The 25484-nt window shown below is 48.3% G+C and overlaps 1 long non-coding RNA gene across 1 annotated transcript in view; it reads right to left on the bottom strand.

Annotated features, from left to right (window-relative positions):
- Positions 1–1842: 1842 nt before the first annotated feature.
- LOC146833275 (uncharacterized) overlaps positions 1843–25484 on the bottom strand; it is a 31965-nt gene continuing 8323 nt past the window's right edge. Inside the window, exons 2-3 of the long non-coding RNA XR_014960216.1 lie at positions 4984–5043; positions 1843–2777 (exon numbers count right to left, since the gene is read on the bottom strand). This is a non-coding gene — a long non-coding RNA (uncharacterized LOC146833275). The remainder of the gene's footprint in view (positions 2778–4983; positions 5044–25484) is intronic.

The following is a 25484-nucleotide window of genomic DNA, read 5'->3' as shown; positions in this document are numbered from 1 at the left end:
CAAAGCATCAATTTTGACCTGACTGGGAATGAGTATGAGTCAGAATGTAAACCAGATTACTCATGTCACCATCTAACATAGATCAACAACAACATATCTCTATTTCATTGCAGAGGATGTACCAACTACTCCTGCTGAAGATGACAGCCTTCTAACCCTCAACCAAGATACCCTCCAGGAAACCTTGTACTCCATTAGGACACCATCTTTGGTTGCAAGAAGGGCCGACAACATCACCGGGTCTCCAGAGGATCTGCCTTTCACCCAAAAAACACAACCAGCCAGCCCACGCTCGGCCCTGGACTCCAAGGACCCCCAAGTTGAATTCCAACGTCTTGTGGTAAGAGTCCAGTGGGAGCTGCTAGATGCTGTGCTGGTGGGGATGGAGACCGTGGTGGGCACCCTAGAGGGAATCGTAGGTGGTTCAGTCCCAATAAGGACACCTTGGGGGCCATAAGAGGCATCTACTCCCTGCTCCATGGCTGACATAGCTGGTGTCACAGGGCAGAGGCACAAACAACTGCCCTGATGATTTGGCACCAGTGAGGTTGCCAACCAGCAGGGGGTGATCCACAATATCCTGGAGTACACAGTACAGAATCAGGATTCTTACATTGCGGCAATGGGTGTCTTACATCGCGACGTTGTCCCTGTGCTGGCAAACCAGCAGGCCCTTCTTTGTGCTGTGCTGCCTCACTTGTTGGCTTTGAAAAATGCTGCTGGAGACATGGGATCTACATCTGCAGCCCCTGATGTGTGTGTGCCTCTGTCATCACTGGCACTTACAACACCCCAAGGGAGGCACCACACACATCAGAGGACGAAGAAGTGGATGTTTCCTCTTTACAATGAAAAACTGGCCAGTGGCATTTCTCTCTGTCACATGGCCAGTTTCCCAATTTACCTGTGCTTATGGCCTTGCCAGTGTACTTCTCAACTGGTACTGTCCTCCCTTTGCTTTCCCACCTGTTGATCTCACCCATTTGGGGACTGTCTATGTGGCCTATCTTCCCTAATGGCAATCTGGTCCTCCTCACCACAGGGACACTCCTCTAATCTGCATGTCCTATAACATATACTCCTCATGGACTTTGTCTGGACAGCCAATGGCTCACAAACTGTGTCATGGTTGTTGCCCCAAAGTCTGTAACTTGCGACTTGGTCCTTGGTTCACGTGCCAATAAATTCACGAAGCAGAACCAGAGTGTAGTACATCTGTTCATGATTTAACTGAGTAGACCATGGTGGAAGTGCTGACGCTAAAGACACTACCTACTATCTGAAGTAAAATGTGTATCATCAAGCCAGGGGTAAAATTGCACTGGCCGTGCAAAATATTTTATGTGATTCCTATGTGCATCTAAACTAGCAAGAAGTTACCAAAGGTGACATGCATGAAGTGCTACAATAAGCAATAAGTTAATGGTTTGACTGAATAATGTTTCTGCCAAGGTTGGGGGATACCTTCATGGCAAAATGGTGCTAGGGAGAGTGTGTATGTGGCTGCCATCAGTGTGGTACACGACACATTCAAGCTTAGTCACAATGGTTTGACTCAATCATCCTTACAAAACATGTAGCATCACGTACACACAGTGCAACATTAGGTTAATACCTGTTTTGGGCGGTTTGTCTATTTACAGCAAGAGTGCCACCTACAGTGCACAATAACATTTGAAGATCCCTTAAGGGACTCAGATGAAAACTTGACGGGACCCACTGCTAAGGGGCCTCACCTAGTTACACATGTTTACAAACACTGCCAGGAAATCCTACAGCATGTGCTCTACCCAACCAAAGCATATATGACAATTGCCACGCAGTCAATGAGCAAGCAGTTGTGAAAGTGAAAAAAGAAATTTTATTTAAAACACCAATAAAAACTAATCTCCCAAACTAACTAAACTACACTAACTATTCATACACAACCTATGCCTACACTAACCTATGCTAAATCAATTAGACAATCCTAACTTAATACTAACCTAACCTACCTAACCTTAACTTACACTACTCTACACATTTACTACAACAGACAGGCTAAAAATCAACCATGCACCCCCCTTAATACACATTTGCTCATGAGACAAAACATAAACTACACCTTTACACAAACTACCTAAACATTAAAACCTAAACAAATATATATATTTTTGTATTTTTTTAATGAATGTATACACATATTAAACATTAACCCCCCCACCTACTTAACCTACCCACTCATATCCCCCCTAACAGCACATAAATATTTAACTCTATGAACACTAAAATTAACCTACCTTTTCACTAATTTAAATCCTATCCTTACCTATGGTAAAACTATCTGCACTATGAAAAATAGAAAAAATAACGGGATGGGCAGAACATTGGAGGAAGGGCCTGCATCTGCGCAGCAATTTTGTCCACTGATGGTTGTGGTGTTCGTACCATCCGTAACAGTGTTGCCACCTGAAGTTCCAGCCCTGACAGTCTTAATTTCATGTCTGCATCCTCCCTGAGCAGGAGTAGGAGGTCACCGTCTGTGATGCCACTGCTGGCAGTGCTGTGGAGGGTCTTGCTACTGCACCCGGATCAGACGCATAGGAGAGGGCACATCAGGCCTGGTCTTTGCCCTGTCCTGTGCTCTCTGGTTCCGAGGTGGTGACTTCCAGGCCCCTACTGCACTTGCATTCTAGTACTGGCTTCCCATCCGCTGGAAGGCCTTGGCCACGTGCCTGATGTGGCGGTGCCTCTCTTTTCTGATTCATTACTGGTGTTCCTTCTCAGGGACATACTGTCTGTTGGGGAGAAGGACATATGTATCAGACCAAGCTGAAATTTTCCAGGTTTTCATCAATTACTTACATGAATGACAAATAGCTGCACAAGTGGCATGTCCAGCTAAATATGAGGCATCTATGGAATAAATCAGGACCAAACGTCACAGGTACCATGTACTTCTCCTAAAGTTGCAATACAAAAGTACACAGGTCTTGGCCTTGTAGGTACATGAAATGGCAGTGTCTGGCCTGATAAACGTTGACCCATGTGCATTTTAAGACAGACTCTGCACAATTATGTTGCATACCCGTTGGAGTGATACTCATAGTCCATCTAGGTACTCTCTGGGGATAGTAATGTAGCATGCAAGAGGGTAAAATCAATGGCCTATCACTTATGTGAAATTAGTAATGTGTAGCATGTAAACGTATTTTTCCTCAGCAATGCTTCACTGTTATGGCAGATACACAAGGCCACACACATTACAGTATATATTGACACTGTGCCAGGTAGTTGAGACATAGAGAGAGAGTGTGGCTAGCTACCTCCAAATCAACAGACCTGTTGGACACTTCTCCGAGGATGACACATGGACATACCTGGAACACTTTAACCTAGACCATGTAATGGAAACAAACCAAACACATGTGGCCCTTCACATATCCAAGAATGTGTCCATACATGTCTGTACTGATTGTTACCTTGATGCACATCAATTCATACTTAATCCATGTGATAAGTATGTGCATGCATGATCTAGATCTCATATGAATGAGTGTATTGTGCTGTATCTTGCAGGTAATTGGCGAAAATGGTTCATTGGTGAAATTCCATGGGGGAGACATATAGGTAATTGCAGCAGTAAGTTGACTGTGAAATGGCCCATTTGCTGACAACACATACATTTTGTACTTAACACATTGGCCTAATTTCTCACAAAACACTGCAAAGGTATGGACATGTGTCTATTACAGGGCATTTGTGGACTGGTGACATGTCTCACATCCACTCATACCTATTTAGTCTGCACTGGTGTAGGGTTCATCACAGCCTGTGTAGACCTGCCACACAAAAAGTAACATAAATTCCTATGTGTACGCCTACAGTAGCAATGTGCAACATACAGGCAGATAGAAGGTCATCCCTCCAATCCCATGTTCACATTGAGTTTCATCATAGCTTCCATTGTACCACCATGCCATTTTGGCAATATCACCTCTGGCACCCCATCTCACTTGCCACCGATATGCAGTACTCTGAGAGATGTGCTGGGACCCTTGATGCGGGATGACAGTTGACACATATCATGATCAATGTGGGCTAAGGGGCAAACCCAAGTAAGTCATTGGCATGGACAATGGACTTGTCCACTCACTGCAACAAATAGGGATATGTAACTTGCCCATTGCTTATGCTATCATGAATGTATCACAAATATATTTGCAGCCTCTATAATTATGTTTCGACATGCCGAGCCTACTCACATGGTGACCCACGTCCATTGGAGTTAAAACTTTGGCTAGACGCTGTACTACAAGTACATGTATGGCTCACAAAACAATTTGCTGTTTGTGTGGCATGAATGTCTGACATGCCTTCAATCATTTAGACTGTACCAATGTTGGCAGGATTGACAACAGTAATTTCCAGGCATGAACATGGTATGATGTGAACACACAATAGGAGAACACATATTTTGAAACAATGTCCACTGTGCACATCAACATTCAATGTGCTGTTTACAATTCAAATTATGGTTTGGGATATGTGTTACACCCGAACCACACCTGTGTCCTGCTCAAATTGAGACTTGAGCAAACATATTGTGTCAGTGAAATCACGGCCTATTCCATGAAAAGTTTTGTCACATATTTCTGATAACCTGTTGGCACTTTCTGTCCATAGTATGGATGAGAAGCATTAGAAGTAATGACCATCAGTTGGTTTTGGGGCAGGTGATGGTACATGTGCCAAAGCATCCACACCATAGCAGCCACAACAGCATCACAGCATATGAAGAGGCATCCATCATGTGGGCCTGCATACATTGGAAATGAATCCACATAGCAATTTGGCCCTGTCAATTTGTCCTACTTCTGTTGTGAATCCACATGTAAGGTACAGCTTGTTTCCGCAGAGTGATGAAACCCATTGCACATCGCACTGCAACCCATTTAAGCAAACAATCCTCACATAGCACAGATACAATCAGGTGACACTTACTGGTAGCATTGGGATCTCGGAAGGTTGCCATCTCACCACAGGTGTATATGCCTGGTCCATCTACAAGATAAAAACATGGTACAGTGCTCTGTGAATGCTGAGCATGTGCACTGTGTACATATGAAGCACAGTACATTGACATCACAAATGCCTGCTATTGTCTGTAAGTTGGTCTTGTAGCATGAGGCACAGTTGGAATGCCCTCACGATGGACATAAGTATGCCATGTTGCAGTGTATTCAGATGATAGCAAGCACATCACATGAAGTGCACAGAGTGCAGACAAAGGTACATGAGCAGCTTAGCTTGCAACATGGTGCAAGGGTTCCAGGCTTGATGGATAAGTGAACAGTCCAGTTTGATTCACCGCACTCAGCACAGTATGACAATGATGGGCCTTCTCATGTCAATACATGTTCTTTGCAATGCAACACACATTAGACCAGTCGCGGCTTGTGCAGGTAAGAGCGGTGGGTCCGGGTTGGGGTGGGATTTGACCGATAACTAAATAATAATAATAATTATTTTTCCCTCGTCTGTCAAAATTCCCCCCCACCTGGCCCCACCACTCTTACCTGTATGGGCCGCAGCTGCATTAGACAGTACCCACGCTTGTTTGTCTTCTTCACTTAGCTCCTTACATGTGACTAGTGCACTGTAAAGGAACAATGATCAATCAATGCCCAAACAGATTCATAAATGAATAATGGTCTTTTTTTGTCACATAGACGTATGTGTGACCATTTGGGGGGGGACCCAACACCCTGTCCAACCTCTGGCCTGATGACATGTGAGTGCCCTCCCCTGCAACATACATGGCAGGTGGCTCTCACAGTTCTCACTCAGTAATGACCTACCAGGCCGGGCGACAATGCCCCCTGCACAGTGTCGAAGGGGTCACACATCACCCATGGGCCTCCCCTGCACTGCATGGTATGTTGTTGCTATTGTAATGCCCCTGTGAACAGGCCCTTGTGGCATGTTCAGTGTATGTGATGGAGTTAGCCCGTATCATGTAATAGTAACCTACATGCATATCTGGGCCTTCCGGAGTGAAAACTGTTCAAAGTATTTTGTCAAAGCAACACAGCTACAAGCTCATGGTATATAGGGACTTACTGAGTCCCACCAACTTCTATCCCCAGGTGGTCCAAGAGATCTTGTTCCTGGCTGACGACATCTACCCACAGGTGCTTGAGTTGGTGGATGCCTCGCTGGACATTGAAGATGCGAGAAAGGTGAAACCGCACCTACTTCCAACGCTGACACCTCTAACGGGTTGGATAACCCTGGCTGACCCGGCCTCCACTGTCGATCAAGATAGACAGGTACCTGACAATCAACCCCAGCAGGCCCCCAAACTCCTCCTCCGTCAGAGCTGTTCAGATTTGCATAAGACCGTTGCCCTTATGTAATGAAAAAGGCAAGTTAAAATGTTATGGAAAGTGATAGATGCTTTGAGGTCTTCCCATTAGTGTGGAATTGTTAGTTCATATTCATCCTTCACAAAAAGCCACAAAAGGGTGCCAGATTGCAACAAATGGCCTCAATAATGATCTTGTTCCTGGGGCCAGAGATCACCCAAACCTCAAACTGTCCTTGTGTCCACAGCTTCCAAAACTCTTGCACTGGAGCTGACACCATCAGAAAATAAGCATTTGCAATGCAATAGGTCTCGCATTTACAGGAGTTTGAGCTATTCGCATTGTAAATTACAATGTCTTTTATTTATGTTTTGGTTTTTAAAACAAATAAAAGGCATTGTTATTTGCAATGCTAGTAGCTTAAACTCTCGCAAATGCGAAACCTATTGCATTGCAAATGCTTGTTTATGCTTCTGAAGCTGTTGGTGAGAGGGGTTCACCAATGGCCCCCAACAGCCAGACCCAATCTAGGGCTACACGGGGGGCTATTGAGAGGGGTATTTAATACAGTCGATGTCTACACACACAGACACAGTGGTCATCTTCAAACCCTGTACATTGGGGGTCCTGCCATTCTACAGATGCGTGCCAGAAGGCCACGCAGTAACGCCACTGTCCAGGAGGGGAAATCCACCACCCTGCCGAGGTCAGGGAGCTCAGGGATGTTTCCGTATGCACAGTAAACTTTCAAAAGTTACAGAACGTGCATTCACACAACCTTAAAGACATACTGATGGTCTGTGCGAAACGTCTCGGACATGTTGTTGAGCAAAAAAACTCTAATAAATGGCTAGTTCCATGGAAATATGAGAACTGTATTTATAGGCAGATAAAGCACATGATCTCCCACAGTTTGACATGTCTGTGATTACTTCACCCATGCTTCCCACATACCTGTCCACTCGCCATATCTATCACATGTGTGAACTTCAAGCAGTTCTGAATGTCCTGCCCCAACACTTTCCATTCTGAGGCTCGGAGTTTTAGGACTGTGCCTAGATGCTGCTCACACCAGGGGCCGTCTTGCACACAGTGCTTGTTGGGGGTCTACGTGCGTACCCCCAGGGCACTGCTGTAGTACACAAGGGACTCCCAGTAATGAAGGGGCCATGCCGCCGCTGCCTCTCACACCCCCTCATAACTCCTGGCGCTCTCAGCCCAAACAGCAAATTAGTTAGAGGGCCTGGAGCCACCCACCGCGCGTGAAGAGCAAAAACAGAGGGGGAGCTGCGCACGAGGAATGGGGAACATGCGCGTTCTTGGACTCTTCCCACAGGCACGCAACATGGGCGGGCGGAGGGATGGACACGTGAGCTGATGAATGAATGGATGGATGAACGGCGGGTGCATGCTTTGATAGATGAGTGGCAGGAAGGATAAGTGGATGGATGAGTGGCGGGAAGGATGAGACGATGGATGAGTGGGTGGATGAGTAGGTGGGCGGCTGGAGGGAGGGACAAGGGAGCAGATGGATGACGAGATCAGCGGGCGCCTGCTTTGATAGATGAGTGGGTGGCTGGAAGAGCGGGTGGAGGAATGGTCGAGTGGGCAGATGGGTGGATGAATGAGAGATTGGTAGGTGCATGTGTAGATAGATGAGCGGGTGGATTAGTGACTGGGTGTTCTGATTGGTTAGATGAGTGGTTGAATTTGATTCATCTCCCTCGAGTGCATCAAAGCAGCCGTGTGGTGAGGTTATCACGCAGCGTGTTTGTTTAAAGACCCGATTCAGCTGGACAAGAACACAGAGGTCTGAGGTGTGACCTAGAGCAGGGATGTGCCGCATTTGCCTAAGAAGACTCGATTGATGCCACATTTTTAGAACCACCAACTACATAAATGGCTCCTTCTCATTTGAATGAATTCTCCAGACCCGTGTACCCATTGGGCGCAGTGCCCATGCAGAGACGGGGCAACATTACAGGACAAGCAAAGGGTGCAGCCTGTGTGACTTGTGCTGCGTACAGTGCAGTCTTTCCTGTTTTTGTGATCGGCACTTCTGCAAGCCTAGGGGGTGTTTACTGTATGCCTTCACTTGCTTAACTTTTCGTTAAATAATATATGCACTATATTTCTAAGTGTTATCTTTGAGTTCTATGAACGACCCTGCATCAAATTCCCCGCTCTAATCGCTAGTTCTAAAGGTCACTGGTTCGCAGAGGATGGGTCAATATATAGAAATACAGCTGAATCAAAGTTCACAATTTTAGAAATATCTACAAATAGCACTGAAGGAGTTATCGGCACATGTGATTTGGGATATGACAATAACAACAACATCCTGAAAGAAAGCGAGAAAAAAAATTGTCGCACCAGGCGCTTCTGACTCTAAAGCCCATCCTGACCTAACGTCTGTAGCTGCATCAAGGAAAGCAATGTGTAATATAAGTTTCCCTGAAATAATAATAATACTCAGTGCGTCTATTTTAGAGAAGATACAGAGGAGTAGAGTAATGGGTGCTTGCAATATCACTGCAAATAAGGGCAGGGGACAGGCAACAGCCTGACCCACTCTGGCAGGAGGTGACGCCGGGATGGCGAAGACAGGCAGAATGAATATAAGTGCTTTGCCCCTTGGTTTGGCCCCCTCACCCCAATTGGAGGGGATTGTGGCTGGACCGGGGTCCTTAGTGGAGGCCACCCCCCCCCCCCCCGGGAGCAGAACCCGGGCTGCTGGAAAGGGTGGGGGTAAGGGAAGCGTAGGCAGGACGTTACTGGGCAGCAGATTAGGACATGATAGGACAGGATAGAGGCATGGAGGAAGGAAAGAAAGTAAAGGAGAGGCATTCATGGAGGGAGGAAGGGAAGCAAGGGAGGGATAGAGTCATGAGGGAGGAAAGGAAGCAAAAGAGAGAAAGAGCCATGGAGAATGAGATAAAGTAAAGAAGAGAGACATTCATGGGTGAGGAAGGAAAGCAAGGGGGGGGTCAGAGACATAGAGGAAGTAAATGAAATGCAGGTGAGATAGAGGGAATGAGGGTGGAAAGTAAGCAAGACATGGGTAAAGGCTTGGAGGAAGGAAAATAAGTAAGGAAGACAAAACAAGTGGCAAAAGTGAAAGTGATCGCGATCAAACATCAAAGCGGCCGCGAAAGTGAAAGCAAATGGTGTGCAGGCTACCAAATGGTGCGCGCCCGGTGCACATGCACTGTATTTGGAGGCCTGAAAGCACTCGTTTGCACTTCCAGATCCCCATTTACAAAAGCTCTCGCGAGAGCAGCGCTAAAGCGCTGGCTCAGGCGAGACCTAAAGAGACAGGTTTCAATGCCACAGAATTCTCATTAATTCAGAGTTGCTGAAAACATACTACAGGGCAAAGTCCATATAGTAGTGTGCACTCACTGCACAGTGACGTGAGTAAGCATAAATTAACCTCACTACGAAGCAATACTTGTGGCCTGTTATGATACAGTTTTTAGCACAGGCTGGATCTATGTGTTTCCTTTCATGTCACTAGTTCCTCTATTAACTCAAAGGGGTATATTTACTAAGATATAGCACCGTGATTGAGGCACAAACGTGACACAAATCAACATAAAATCTTTTTTTTCCAATTTACTTTCCAGCAGCACTGGAAATTATCTTGAAAGTAGCACAGAGCACTGCTTAGCACTGCTTTTCATTTCCTAGATCCGAGGTTGATTCCATGGATGGTGCATGGACATTCCCATGAAATGACCCATGGTTTTTGACGCATAACCCTATTTATTAAAGAAAAGTAACCATTGTTTTGCATTAAAAAAGCACCCTTCTGAGATAGGCTCTATTGAGCAGAAATGCTTTCATTTCTCCTTTCTTTTCTGACTTTGTATGTGTGCTGCACTGGACAACGCACACACACAAAGTAGGAGAAGCTTTAAAGTTGCTCCAAGCATAGTATTTGTACTAGAAGTGTACGCCTTCAGTTCAAAACTTATATAGACATCTTTGCATTATGGCGCAAAGGTGTATGCTGGCGCTCAGCAGCTTGATTCTGTACCAGCGCTAGGAAGAGAATTGGAGAGTGCCTTATCCCTATAGATATGGCACTTTCCTGCTGTCTCCTTCTCATGCAACACAGTGCAGTGCAGCATTTTGGCTGCAGCACTGTGTTGCATGAAAATTTAGTAATTAGACCCCTAAATATCTTCAAGTTGGTGTATGTTCTGCTGACAGAGCGTGGAAACACAAAGAGGCAATTACTGCCATGCGTTTCTGGGTTATACAGGTTTGCAGTCCATGGGTTAACTGGGAGATTCTTCTGAGTTAATGTATGTGATGAGGACACAAAAAGAAATGCACAGAATCGGGAGCAGATTTACAAGCCCCTTGCGCCACTTTTGCGTCACTTTTAACATGGGAAAAGTGACGCAAAAGTGGCGCAAGGGGCTTGTAAATCTGCCCCTCGGTCTGTTTCGGCACAGGACACAGGATCCTGAATCATGGACGCAAGACATGGCCCAGGCAGCAGGGGCATAACTCAGGCCTCTACAGCCAATGAGGCGCAGAAGAACCCCCATCTCTTCAAGGAGAGCCCCATTATTCAAAAGCTCAATGATTATCTGTGAGATATTCGGGGGCCCTCATCACCTTCTGCAAGGGGTCCCCATCATTTTGCATTACGCCACTTACAGGCAGTAGTGGCTGCTTACTTTTTTTAAATTGTGGGGCGGAATGTTTTACCCACTTACAGGCACTGTGAGAAACCAGCACAGCTCTCAATTGTGGTCCGTTATAAACAGTGTTTATAATGAGCCACGATTAGGAGCTGTGGAGACTGAACCAAGGCAGTGCGAGTTTCTCACACTTCCTGCAAGGGAGTATGAAAGAAATTTTAATAAAAAGTAAAATAACGAGTTAACCACTACCACGTCCTCGTGTTCCTCTTCGGTCCTACTACAGTCCGAAGCACCAAGGCAGCAAAGAGTCTCTGAGCCATTCCCCTAACTAATCCTGATGCAGCTCTCATGCTGCTGATAATATTCCGAGGCATGAGAGCAGCACCAGGATTGGCTAGAGCGGGCTGCCTTGATGCTCCTACAGGCTCTGGGGGCCTTGATGCTCCCACAGGCTCTGGGGGCCTGTGCCTGCTCTCCCCCCAGCCATCTAAGAAAGACCCTCAAGACCTGGCTCTTCCGCTAAACAGATCTGCAGACCCCCCCTCCTCAGCGCCTTGAGACCCTCACGGGTGAGTAGCGCGCTTCCAATTCCCTGATTGATTGATTGATTGATTGATTGATTGAGTATAGTACTATGATACAGGTGCAAGCTTAATCATAAATAGGGATTCTTGAGACTAAGCCCACAGAGCAATATGCATGCTCACTACTTCTCAATTTTAGCATGGGCCTTTTTAAGGCAACACCGCATCACCGGATCACCAACTGCGCAGATGCCCTTGCACCACTGAAGAACCCCCCCAGCAGACACGGCAGCAAGAAAACCTCCTGGTTCACCGACGAACTCATCACCTCCAAGAAGAACTGCCGCTCCCTGGAGAATACCTGGTGCACCAACCAGACCACAGACAACATGACGGCCCTCAAACACGCCACCCGCAAACACCACCAACTGATCCGCGCCACGAAGAAGACAGCCTTCAAGGAACGATTGGACAACAACACCCGCAACAGCAAAGAACTCTTCACCATCGTCAAAGAGCTCTCCAACCCCGACGCCGGAAACAACGACATCACTCCCTCGCAGGACCTCTGCGACTCTCTCGCCACCTTCTTCCGCACCTGGACCCCGGTCAGCACCGAAGACACAACACGCACAATGAACACCATCCACTCCGGATCCCCCACGGACCCCTGTCCACACCACATCTTCAACTCGGCCGACGACATCATCGCACCCTAACTCCGCGACATCATCAACGCCTCCTTCAAAACTGCCACCTTCCCGGATTGCTGGAAACACACCGAGATCAGCACCCTGCTGAAGAAACCTACAGCAGACCCCACCGACCTCAAGAACTTCCGCCCCATCTCGCTCCTCCCGTTTCCCGCCAAAGTCATCGAGAAGACCGTCAACAGACAGCTAGCCGCCTTCCTTGAGACCAACGGCTCCCTCGAACACTCGCAGTCCGGTTTCCGAGCCAACCACAGCACGGAGACCGCCCTCATCGCAGCCACAGACGACATCAGATCCCTACTGGACAACGGGGAAACAGCGGCCCTCATCCTCCTGGACCTCTACGCAGCATTCGACACTGTCTGCCACCGCACCCTGGTACAACGCCTGAACAACACCGGTATCCAGGAGAAGGCCCTAGAGTGGATCACCTCATTCCTCGCCGGAAGAAGCCAGAGAGTCCGCCTCCCCCGTTCCGGTCCGCGGCCACTGAAGTCATCTGCGGTGTTCCTCAGGGGTCATCGCTCAGCCCCACCCTCTTCAACGTCTACATGAGCCCCCTCGCAGCCATCGCACGCCAACACAACCTCAAGATCATCACCTACGCCGACGACGCCCAGCTGATCCTCTCCCTCACCAACCACCCGGACACCGCCAGAGCCAGCCTACACGAAGGGATGAAAGACGTCGCAGAATGGATGAAGAACAGCCGCCTGAAACTGAACTCAGACAAGACGGAGGTTCTCATCCTGGGGTCATCGCCCTCCGCCTGGGATGACTCCTGGTGGCCCCCTGCCCTGGGCGCCACCCCCAAGCCAACGGACCACGCACGCAACCTGAGCTTCATCCTGGACTCCTCCCTCTCAATGTCCAGACAAGTCAACGCCGTCTCGTCCTCGTGCTTCAACACCCTGCGCATGCTGCGAAAGATCTTCCGTTGGATCCCCACCGAGACCAGGAAGACGGTCACCCAGGCCCTCGTCACCAGCCGGCTGGACTACGGGAACGCCCTCTACGCCGGCACCACCACCAAACTCCAGAAGAAACTCCAACGGATCCAGAACGCCTAAGCTCGACTCATCCTGGACATCCTCCGTCACAGCCACATCTCCGGACATCTGAGAGACCTTCACTGGCTCCCTGTCAGCAAAAGAATCACGTTCAGACTCCTCACCCACGCACACAAGGCCCTCCACGACCTGGGCCCCAAGCTCCTCAACAACCGCCTGACCTTCCACCAGCCCACCCGCCAGCCTCGCTCTTGCCGCCGTCCCACGCATCCACAGAGCCACCGCCGGAGGAAGATCCTTCTCCTACCTAGCGACCAAGACATGGAACTCCCTCCCCATCCACCTCCGGACAACCCAGGACCATCTCGCCTTCAGGAAGCAACTCAAGACCTGGCTGTTCGAGCAGTAACGTTCCCCCCCCCAGCGCCTTGAGACCCTCTGGGTGAGTAGTGCGCTATACAAATGCCGCTGATTGATAAAAGTTAAAAATAAGTTAGCACGATGGTAATCTTTTGTGCACGTTGACTTTACTATTGACACAGAAACATAGCGTAACATAAATTAACGCGCAAGGCGAATGGTCTACTTAGTACACAAACCGTTTTTAACTCACATTTTAGTCTTTTCTATATTTTATAATCTAGGTTTTTGAGGACACATATCAAAATTAAGGGTACATAGATATGCTTTTGTTGTTCACAGACATTACTTTGATTCATCTATCCCGTGGCTTCCTGATGAAGGCAACATGCCGAAACGCACGTAGTGAAAATTATAGCTCTTCAGAATTCTGTCTTTTGGCCACAAATATGTATCGAATTTGGTAGTATTAGTACACTGAAATTTCGTGTTCAATGTTGTGATATCAATGAATAAACGTTTTGTACTACTGTAACATAGTGATAATGAGGAGGTTGAGGAATGGGTGAATGTATGTATGAGCATGAGTACGTCTGTTGATTGTAATGCGTCATTTATATAATGTATGTTGCTAATTACTGTGCTTAAAGAAACAGTGCTATTGTTCTTTACAGATTAAATAGATTTCATTGTTTTTGTTAGAAGACAGTCTTACTGTGTCTTTCTTTGTGTCCTCAACCAGAATTTATATTTCACTTGCCTGAGATCTTCTTTTGAAATTTTATAATATGAGGCCTCTGAGTATGCCATTTAATCCTAGTGCATTGAGTACAGCGGACCCTCCAGAACTACCTCAAACGTCGACTACTGATGGAACTGTCATAAAGGCGATGAGTACCTGACACGTTAGACAGCAATGCTTTAAGGCATGGGCAAAGTGGGCAATTGCCCAGGGCTCCCACCTTCCATGTGACCCCTTGGGGAACTGAGCTTTTTCTCAATTTGATTTGTCTATTCTATTTCTCTAGCTAAACTTCTCTCCCTCTTTACAGACTGCTACCAAGGACTCTTTATTTCAACCTTTGTTATCTTAATGATTTTTGACGGTTCGACCCAAGACATTTTTCAACTATTTTTGTGTGATCCTGTTAAAGTTTAACATATAATTTAGTATTGTTTGACATCATGCACGCTTCCGTTAGCTGGAAATGGGTAATGAAATTAAAATCTGTTCTGTACAGGGGCCCGCAAAATATATCTTGCTGAGGGCCCCCAAAGTCCATAAGATGACACTGACGTTAGACTTATATTGTGAAGGCAGTTTGTGTGGCTGGTATACAGCCAGGCACAAGGCCATGTAAGGCTCATGTCTGAAAGGCCAGTAGTACTGGGGCAAAGCCAGTTCCATGTTAGCCTGTAGGACTGGGGAAATTAAGTACATTTTTTGTCACGCACACCTCTCACATACCAGAAAGAATGCAGCAAAGAAAATGTCATGTATTGCTCACCACTAAAATACCCGTGGTACTGATCGACTCCCATCATCCCTGATACTCACTCCGCCCTTATGCACTCTCACTCATTGACCATACCCCAATCACATGCGTCAGCCCATATCATGCGGTCACATCCAAAGACCTTCTCACATACTGATTCAGACCTTACAAGGAACATCCATGATCAACTAACCCCTTCAATCCCTGATAACGTTATCCCCAGGCAACCAGATAATGAGATACCCTTGCAACCAAACCTTATTTGCCAACCTCCCGCTACAATAGAACCCACACCTACAAACACATCTAATTATCCCAACGCTGATTGGATCGAATGATTTAATGAGCTAGCCAGCGCCCTAGCCCATCTCAAGGCTGAGATACAAAGTCTATCAACCATCACCAAAGAACTCCTAAACACATACAGAACCACTAGTGCCACCGTGAACTGAATCAGTCACCAAACTAGCAGATATATCACCAAGAACTCACACCTCGAGGATACCAGACAGTATAAGATACCTTCCCCAATGACCCATCTCGTCCTAGGAGGGCAACTGCTGTACTATCGGACAATGACATTGATGACCTCTGCATATCCTATGCCAGGCAGACAGCCATCAGTGAGTCTCATTGTGGCACTATCCAATCCATTCAAACCAATCCCTTCAGAGAACCCACTCACAACTACAGATCCATTAATAGAGAAAACCTCACAAATATCAACATAGTGCAGACCACTCCCCCCATTTGACTAGCAAGCTGAAATGTGCACTCATAAATTGCAGATCTGCTAACAAACATGCCCCTGACATTTACGACTTCATCCTCGCGAATGATCTTGACATTATCATCCTTACCGAAACATGGCTAAACAGTTCCTCCTCTCCCATCTTGGACCTACTGGTAACCCCTAGCCACGACCTAATCCGTCTAGACAGAAACATGCAACCTGGTGGCGGGCTAGCCTGCATTTATCGAAACACTATCGCAGTCAATCAAGCAGACTCCATCTCGCTATCCTCTTGAGAATATCTCTGTATCAACATCTCTGATGACAAGCGCCTCGCCTGCAAACTTCACATAATTTATCAACCCCTGGGTGATAATTTGACGTTCATCGATGAGGTAATGGAAGTTATTACATCCAACAATAACTCACAAGCACCACAGATTTTCCTGGGTAACTTCAATCTCCACTGGAATAACTCAGGTGATCTTGGTGTCAGTTGTCTTAAATATTTTCGGGCAAATCAGGATCTGTCCCAACTATGTGACAGTCCAACCCACAACAAGGGAGAGACACTAGACCTCCTCATAGCTAAAATGAACACGGTATATTTAGAATCCATCACTCCATGTGACTGGACAGGTCATTATAGCATTCTCTTCTCCATCAATATCGTGGTAAGTCCTAAAAGGGGTCAACCCACAAAATCAAAACAATGGAAAAGGAATATACAAAATATCAACCCCATTGACCTGGTAAACCGATGCAACTCCGCCCTAACCCCCTCAACAGACATGGCAGACGTCCACGACCTTACAGTCTTTTACAATTCCACAATGCTTGAAATTCTTGACTCTGCAATGCCCATCCAGGAAAAAAATGTTTCCCTCAAACTCTCCAAACCATGGTTCAATGAAAATCTGAATTCGGAGCGGCGAAGGCTAAGATCTGCGGAGCGACTATGGAAATCAGCACCCTCCATTGAGCACTTATATCAACTCAGAGTGCTGAGGAATTCATACAATAGGAAGATCCTAAAGGCTAAAGCAGACTTTTTCAAATCCCAGCTGAACCAAGCAATCAACCGTCCCAAAACAAGCGTGCAACAAGCCAAACTCCCTGCAACCAAGCGACTAGGTTACACCTAACTGCGATTAGCTGGCCAACTTCTTGCTAGAAAAAACAAAATCCATGGAACTCAACATACAATCTAAGAAGGCCCTCCCTCAAACTATAGCCCTTGATGCTAAATCTCACTCTCAGATCAAGGCCCATTTTATTAATCCGACTGAAATCCCAAAAAACAATGCCTCCTGGCACACCTTCTCGCCCATCCCTGAACAAGAAATCTACAACACTCTTCCAATGATTAACCCCTCAAATCACTTCTCAGACCCCTTATCTCCTTCTTTATTTAAAATGATAAAAACCTCTATTCTTCCCCTATGGTCAAAGATCGTAAACGCCTCCCTGAGATAAGGGTCCATACCGGACTGTCTCAAAATAGGGCAGGTCACACCTATACTAAAGAAGTCCGACTCCCCCCCCACTGATCTAAACAACTACCGCCCTATATCCAACATCCCCACTCTGGCAAAATTGCTGGAAAAATGTGTGCAAATACACCTATGCAACCACATCGAGAATTACAACCTCCCAGACAAACACCAATCCGGCTTCCGGCCTGGTCACAGCACTGAATCTGCACTCACCCACAAAATGGACAACATCCTAAAAATGCTTGACCACAATGAATCATGCCCATTGATACTTCTTGACTTATTCTCCGCTTTTGATACGGTTAAGCATGACAACCTACTGTCCTTACTGGAACGAAGGATGGGCCTAACTGGCTCAGTGCTACAACAGTTCACCTCCGTCCTAAATAACAGAACACACAAAGAATTAAGACAAATAATTCACTCTCTCAACCCTCCATGGTCACCATAGGAGTTTCACAGGGCTCAGCACTCTCACCCATCCTTTTCAATTTACTCATGGAACCCCTGGCAAACGCACTGAACTCTGCGAACATTCTATATCACCTATATACGGACGACACTCAACTGAATATGAAAGTCTCCCAGCCAGAAGACTTCATCTCCCTCAACGCTATTCTACAGAATACTCAAAGTTGGCTCACTGACAACCACCTCATGCTTAACACCAAAAAAACGGAATTCCTTCTCCTCTCCCCTCCCAATCACACACCCAAGATAGACTTATGGTTAAAGAATCTTACTTCCTTTGACTGTGCTCCTCACATTGACTCTGCGAAATCCTTGGGAGTCACCATAGACAAACACTTGAACATGCAGGCGCAAATCAATATTGCCACCAAGGGAGCTAATGAACTATGGAAGCATCACCTTATGCGGTCTTCCCAAATACAAGCTTGCCCCTCTTGGGGCTTCACTTAACGCTGCGGCCAGATTGGTCTCATGAACTAAAAGAAATAATCACATTTCTCCAACCTTGAAAGCTTTGAACTGGCTACCCTACGAGGCTAGAATACACCTAAAGATCGCCTGCATGACCCACAAAGCCCTGCATAGTAATACCCCCAGCTACTTAGCATGAAAGCTTGAGAGCTCAGGAGGATGCAGACTATTGCGTAGTGCAAGTTCATTACTACTGAAACCACAATCCTTCCACAAAAAGAGAACTGATTGCAGAGCATTCTCAGGGATTGCTCCGAAGATTTGGAACTCCCTACCACCAGTGGTTCGCGGGATCACTTCCTTTACCTCCTTCGAAAAAGAAGTAAAACTGCTCCTAATGAACAAATTCATTTCCTAAAACTGTAATTCTATGATGTCTACCATTATCCTATGCTACCCTTATTCCACGGTCTACCTCTTTTGTACCGAATGACTCATATCGAATATATGCATACTATCTCAACCACCTAATATGTAATAACTTGTGTATTGTAAAGCACTCTGATTACCTCTTGGATCATTCCTTATTAACTACTATTCTCCTATACCACCCATATACTCCTTTATACCTCTTTTCTACTGTATGGCGCAACAACTGTGTTCTGTAAAGCGCTCTGATACCCCCTTGGGTCATGTTCGCGCTATATAAAACTTTATAAATAAAAAAATAAAAAGATACTGTGACAGTCAGTAACGTCCGGGTCACTCCTCACTGGCCAATAGGTGTGGGGCAGTATGAGTCAGAGGTCATGTCATGTGTGAGATGCCAGTGGTGCTGGGGCCTCGTCGGTCATCTATAGCACCACTGGAATTATGTGGCAATGGTTGATCAAATTATGACGCATGACAGATTATGTAAATTATACGTTGAGAACAGTCAAGTGACAGTGTAATGAGTCACAATCTATGGCAGTATAATGAAACAATGTAGTCATTGGATGTATGATGGAACAATAACTTCCTAAACCCTGCATGCCTTAACCACGTGGTCTTAACAACAAACGCGTCCTTACCATGCATGCCTTTCCCACACATTCCTTTACAACACATAATGTTGTAAAGGCATATTTGGTAAAGGTATATGCGTGGTAAAGAGCACACCCCACCCCCCCCTGCACTGTGCCCTAAAACCCAACCCCCAGCTCTACAATCTACCCACCCCAGTCATAATAACTAGCCCGACCCCCTACCCTGAGCACTAAAACTCAACCCCCAGCCCAAAAAACGACCCCAGCTCCAGCTCCCTCGACTGAGCTCCAAAACCAGTGGCAGCTCCTCCGTTAAGGTGGAGGAGCATCGCCCCACTACTCTTAGAGCGGTGAAAAGGGAAAAAAGTAAAACGATAACAAGGTTATTATCATTTTATTTCTAGTTGCTGGAGGCTGAGATGGGGCGGGGTGGGGCTGAGGGCTCAAGGTGGGAGGAGGAGAGGACTGTGCACACTAAGGGCCTCATTATGATGTCAGTCGGAAACCAAACTGCCCACTTCTTGTCGGATTCGGTTTCGACCGACTCATGGTTGGCGGTTCCGACCGACCGAATATAATGCTTCCGAACACCGTTCGGAAGGACTCCCATTGACTTCAATGGGAGCCTGTGTTCAGACCGATAATACAGGCTCCAATGGGGAAAATGGGTGTCTGCGGAAAACCATTCACCCTTTGGCGGGCACCCCATGGTGCCTGCCACACTGTGCATGGTTTTACAGGGGGTTCCCGTGGGTACCCCCTCGACCCCCAACGGAGGCCTCAGGTTGAAGGGGGGCCTGCTAGCGTCCCCCAAAGTCAAGTTTCCGACAGTCTTTCGTATTGGACAGGCCGAGTCAGAAAGGCTGTCACAATCCAACATCATAATCGGTCGGTCGGTAACGTGGTCCGTAGAGCTGTATGAATCGCCTCAGACCGACTCGGACTCTCCGAATGCCAGTCGGAACTGATTCAAAATGATCGAACGGTTTCCCTGCATCGTAATCGGTCGGTCGGAATTGTAATGAGGCCCTAAGTGCAAATGACTGCTTGGCCGGCCGTTTTCGGCTGGCCAAGCAGTCATGCGCACTTTGCATATTCCCCACCAGGCTGCAATGGACAGCCTGGTGAGGAATATGCACAAGCTCCCTGTCGCGATGTGAGTGCCGATTCACGGGGCTCAGACCAATCACAACGCAACATTGCAGTGTTGTGATTAGCTCAGGGGTCCCTGTGTGCTTCCTGCAGCTTCTTCCGGAGGAGAGACACATGCGTCGGAAAAGGTACGTGATTTTTTGATTTTATATTCCCCATCCCCGTTCCCTACTAGCCGCCTGGTCTCCAGCCCTGACAACTGCTCCTTCCCCCTAAAACTTGGCCTCTAGCCCTAAAAACTACCCCAACCCTAGCCCCCCGCCCTGAGCACTAAAACCATCCTAGCCCTGAACGCTACCCTGACCCCCACCCCACGGCCCCAGCCCTACTAACCAATCCCCGTCCCGGTCCTTCCTGTCCCGATCCTTTCTGTTCCTCTCCCTGCCCATCCTCTCTGCATCTAGAGCCCGTGGTTAGGGCAAGAGTTGTTCCACTTGTGTGGAAACGGCATGCATCGTTAATTCTGCGTTGTAAATGCCATTTCCCTTTGTTATTTTAACACAAAATACTTTCTGGACAAATGGTTCCCCACATCCGTTTAACAAATAAATGAATGCTATAATCGGCATCTAACAGGCGACCAGCTAGTTTGCAAAGAGTCGGCCTGTGGGCGCCACTACGTAGCGCTTTTTTAGTAACTTTTGAACTGTTCGAATTAGGAACATTTTATGTTTAAACTTGCAAATGATACAACAGATGATGGATTATGTGGTAAAGGAGGTAAATCGTTAAATATGAACCCATCACCGGAGAATTAATTCATTCCAGCGGTCTGTTCGCATGTACGGCTGGTCTAAGCGGCCGGTAGGCCTGAAGCCACATAAGTTACTGGCTCTGCACTCTTTCTCCCTTTCAGGCTGTGTGTGTTCCCGTGAGACGCGATGACTCATTATTTCACACCAACATGTCGTGACGTGTGGTCGGTCATAACATGCGCTCCCTGAGACTCTCTTCTAAAATGTCTTCGGGGGTTCATAGAAGCTCATCAGCCAATTAGCAAGACTGGTGATCACACTTGTACGGGATCCACGCGCCAGAGCCTAACTTCATCTGACGCCATGTTACTCCGACCTCCATATACAACGCGCCTTCTCCCAGGCCCTCGGTGGGGGTCGCTCAAGGGAGGCGACTCACTGGCATTTAATCCCGCAAAGTTAAAGATATTCAGGAATCAGAGCAGCTGGTCCTTGGTGTCCACCTCACACTAATTAATTGAATAATTTCTTCGCTGTGGCATATTCTTCAGGGGTTTTCACAATGTTTAATTCCCCACAATCCCAGCACGCGATTTTCCACCCCCTCAGGGGCTGCCTGTCAGTGCACTGTGCACGTCAGTATGAGGGGCAGGCGGTCGCAGCAGCAACGGAACTGGCATGACCCCCACCCCCTCCCCCCCACCCATCATTGTCTGCGGCCCCTTACACCTGACACACACAGCTCTACCAAGGCACCTCTCTCGAGATCTGAAGCCCCCCAGGTATTCCCACACACAGCTCCACCAAGGTACCTCACTCGAGATCTGAAGCGCCCCAGCTGTTCCCACACACAGCTCTACAAGGCACTCCCCTTGAGCTCTGAAGCCCCCAGCTATTCAGGCACCAAGACCCACACACAGCTCTACCTCACTCGAGATCTGAAGCGCCCCCAGATATTCCAGCACTGAGACCCACACACAGCTCTATCAAGTCACCTCACTCGAGATCTGAAGCCCCCCCAGCTATTCCGGCTCTAAGACCCACACACAGCTCCACCAAGACACCTCTCTCGAGATCTGAAGCCCCCCAGCTGTTCCCACACACAGCTCTACAAGGCACCGCTCTCGAGATCTGAAGCCCCCCCCCAACTATTACGGCACCGAGACCCACACACAGCTCTATCAAGGCATCTCACTCAAGATCTGAACCCCCCCACCTGTTCCCACACACAGCTCCACCAAGTCACCTCACTCCAGATCTGAAGTACCCCAGATATTCCGGCACCAAGACCCACCACACACACAGCTCTACTAAACACCTCATTCGAGAGCTGAAGCCCCCCCAAGCAACTCACTCGAGATCTGAAGCACCCCAAGCTATTTCGGCTCCAAGACTCACACGCAACTCGACCAAGGCACTTCACTCGAGATCTGTAGTGCCCCCAGCTATTCCCACACACAGCTCCACCAAGGCACTTCACTCGAGATCTGTAGTGCCCCCAGCTATTCCCACACACAGCTCCACCAAGGCACCTCACTCAAGATCTGAAGTCCCGCAGCTATTCCCACACACAGCTCCACCAAGGCACCTCACTCAAGATCTGAAGTCCCGCAGCTATTCCCACACACAGCTCCACCAAGGCACCTCACTTAAGATCTGAAGTCCCCCCAGCTATTCCTGCACCGAGACCCACATACAGCTCTATCAAGGCACCTCACTCGAGATCTGAAGCGCCCCCAGCTAATCCGGCACCAAGATCCACACACATCTCTATCAAGGGACCTCACTTAAGATCTGAAGCCCCCCAGCTATTCCCACACATAGCTCCACCAAGGCACCCCACTCAAGATCTGAAGCCGCCCAGCTATTCCAGCACCAAGACCAACACACAGCACCACCAAGGCACCTCACTCGAGATCTGAAGCACCCCCAGCTAATCCGGCACCAAGACCCACACACAGCTCAATCAAGGCACCTCACTCGAGATCTAAAGTTCCCCCAATTATTCCTGCACCAAAACCCACACACAGCTCTACCAAGGCACCTCACTTGAGAGCTGAAACACTCCAGCTATTACCACACACAGCTCCACCAAGGCACCTCACTCGAGATCTGAAGCACCCCCAGCTATTCCTACACACAGCTCCACCAAGGCACCTCACGCAAGATCTGAAGCGCCCCAGCTATTCCAGCACCAAGACCCACACACAGCTCCACCAAGGCATCTCACTCAAGATCTGAAGCACCCCAGCTATTCCAGCACCGAGACCCACACAGCTCCACCAAGGCACCTCACTCAAGATCTGAAGCGCCCCCAGCTATTCCTACACACAGCTCAACCAAGGCACCTCACGCAAGATCTGAAGCGCCCCAGCTATTCCAGCACCAAGACCCACACACAGCTCCACCAAGGCACCTCACTCAAGATCTGAAGCACACCAGCTATTCCAGCACCGAGACCCACACACAGCTCCACCAAGGCACCTCACTCGAGATCTGAAGCGCCCCCAGCTCTTCCGGCTCTAAAACCCACACACAGCTCTACCAAGGCACCTCACTCGAGATCTGAAGTCCCGCAGCTATTCCCACACACAGCTCCACCAAGGCACCTCACTTAAGATCTGAAGTCCCCCAGCTATTCCTGCACCGAGACCCACATACAGCTCTATCAAGGCACCTCACTCGAGATCTGAAGCGCCCCCAGCTATTCCGGCACCAAGATCCACACACATCTCTATCAAGGGACCTCACTTAAGATCTGAAGCCCCCCAGCTATTCCCACACATAGCTCCACCAAGGCACCCCACTCAAGATCTGAAGCCGCCCAGCTATTCCAGCACCAAGACCCACACACAGCACCACCAAGGCACCTCACTCGAGATCTGAAGCACCCCCAGCTAATCCGGCACCAAGACCCACACACAGCTCAATCAAGGCACCTCACTCGAGATCTAAAGTTCCCCCAATTATTCCTGCACCAAAACCCACACACAGCTCTACCAAGGCCCCTCACTTGAGAGCTGAAACACTCCAGCTATTACCACACACAGCTCCACCAAGGCACCTCACTCGAGATCTGAAGCACCCCCAGCTATTCCTACACACAGCTCCACCAAGGCACCTCACGCAAGATCTGAAGCTCCCCAGCTATTCCAGCACCAAGACCCACACACAGCTCCACCAAGGCACCTCACTCAAGATCTGAAGCACCCCAGCTATTCCAGCACCGAGACCCACACACAGCTCCACCAAGGCACCTCACTCAAGATCTGAAGCGCCCCCAGCTATTCCTACACACAGCTCAACCAAGGCACCTCACGCAAGATCTGAAGCGCCCCAGCTATTCCAGCACCAAGACCCACACACAGCTCCACCAAGGCACCTCACTCAAGATCTGAAGCACACCAGCTATTCCAGCACCGAGACCCACACACAGCTCCACCAAGGCACCTCACTCGAGATCTGAAGCGCCCCCAGCTCTTCCGGCTCTAAAACCCACACACAGCTCTACCAAGGCACCTCACTCGAGATCAGAAGCGCCCCCAGCTTCTCCGGCTCCAAGACCCACACACAGCTCTATCAAGGCACCTCACTCGAGATCTGAACCCCCCCCCCAGCTATTCCTACACACAGCTCCACCAAGGCACCTCACGCAAGATCTGAAGAGCCCCAGCTATTCCAGCACCAAGACCCACACACAGCTCTATCAAGGCACCTCATTCGAGATCTGACGCCCCCCAGCTATTCCAGCACCAGGACCCACACACAGCTCCAACAAGGCACCTCTCTTGAGAGCTGAAGCGCCCCCAGCTATTCCCACACATAGCGCCACCAAGGCACCTCACTCAAGATCTGAAGCCCCCAGCTATTCCAGCACCAAGACCCACACACAGCACCACCAAGGCACCTCACTCAAGATCTGAAGCACCCCAGCTATTCCAGCACCGAGACCCACACACAGCTCCACCAAGGCACCTCACTCGAGATCTGAAGCGGCCCCAGCTATTCCTACACACAGCTCCACCAAGGCACCTCACGCAAGATCTGAAGCGCTCCAGCTATTCCAGCACCAAGACCCACACACAGCTCCACCGAGGCACCTCACTCAAGATCTGAAGCACCCCAGCTATTCCAGCACCAAGATCCACACACATCTCTATCAAGGGACCTCACTCGAGATCTGAAGCCCCCCAGCTATTCCCACACACAGCTCCACCAAGGCACCTCACTCAAGATCTGAAGCCGCCCAGCTATTCCAGCACCAAGACCCACACACAGCTCCACCAAGGCACCTCACTCAAGATCTGAAGCACCCCAGCTATTCCAGCACCAAGACCCACACACAGCACCACCAAGGCACCTCACTCAAGATCTGAAGCACCCCAGCTAT

The sequence above is a fragment of the Triturus cristatus genome, chromosome 4_2, assembly GCF_964204655.1.
Source record: "Triturus cristatus chromosome 4_2, aTriCri1.1, whole genome shotgun sequence".
Taxonomy (NCBI): domain Eukaryota; kingdom Metazoa; phylum Chordata; class Amphibia; order Caudata; family Salamandridae; genus Triturus; species Triturus cristatus.
Note: the sequence above shows the minus strand (reverse complement) of the source record. Positions and strands in the feature narration are given on the sequence as shown.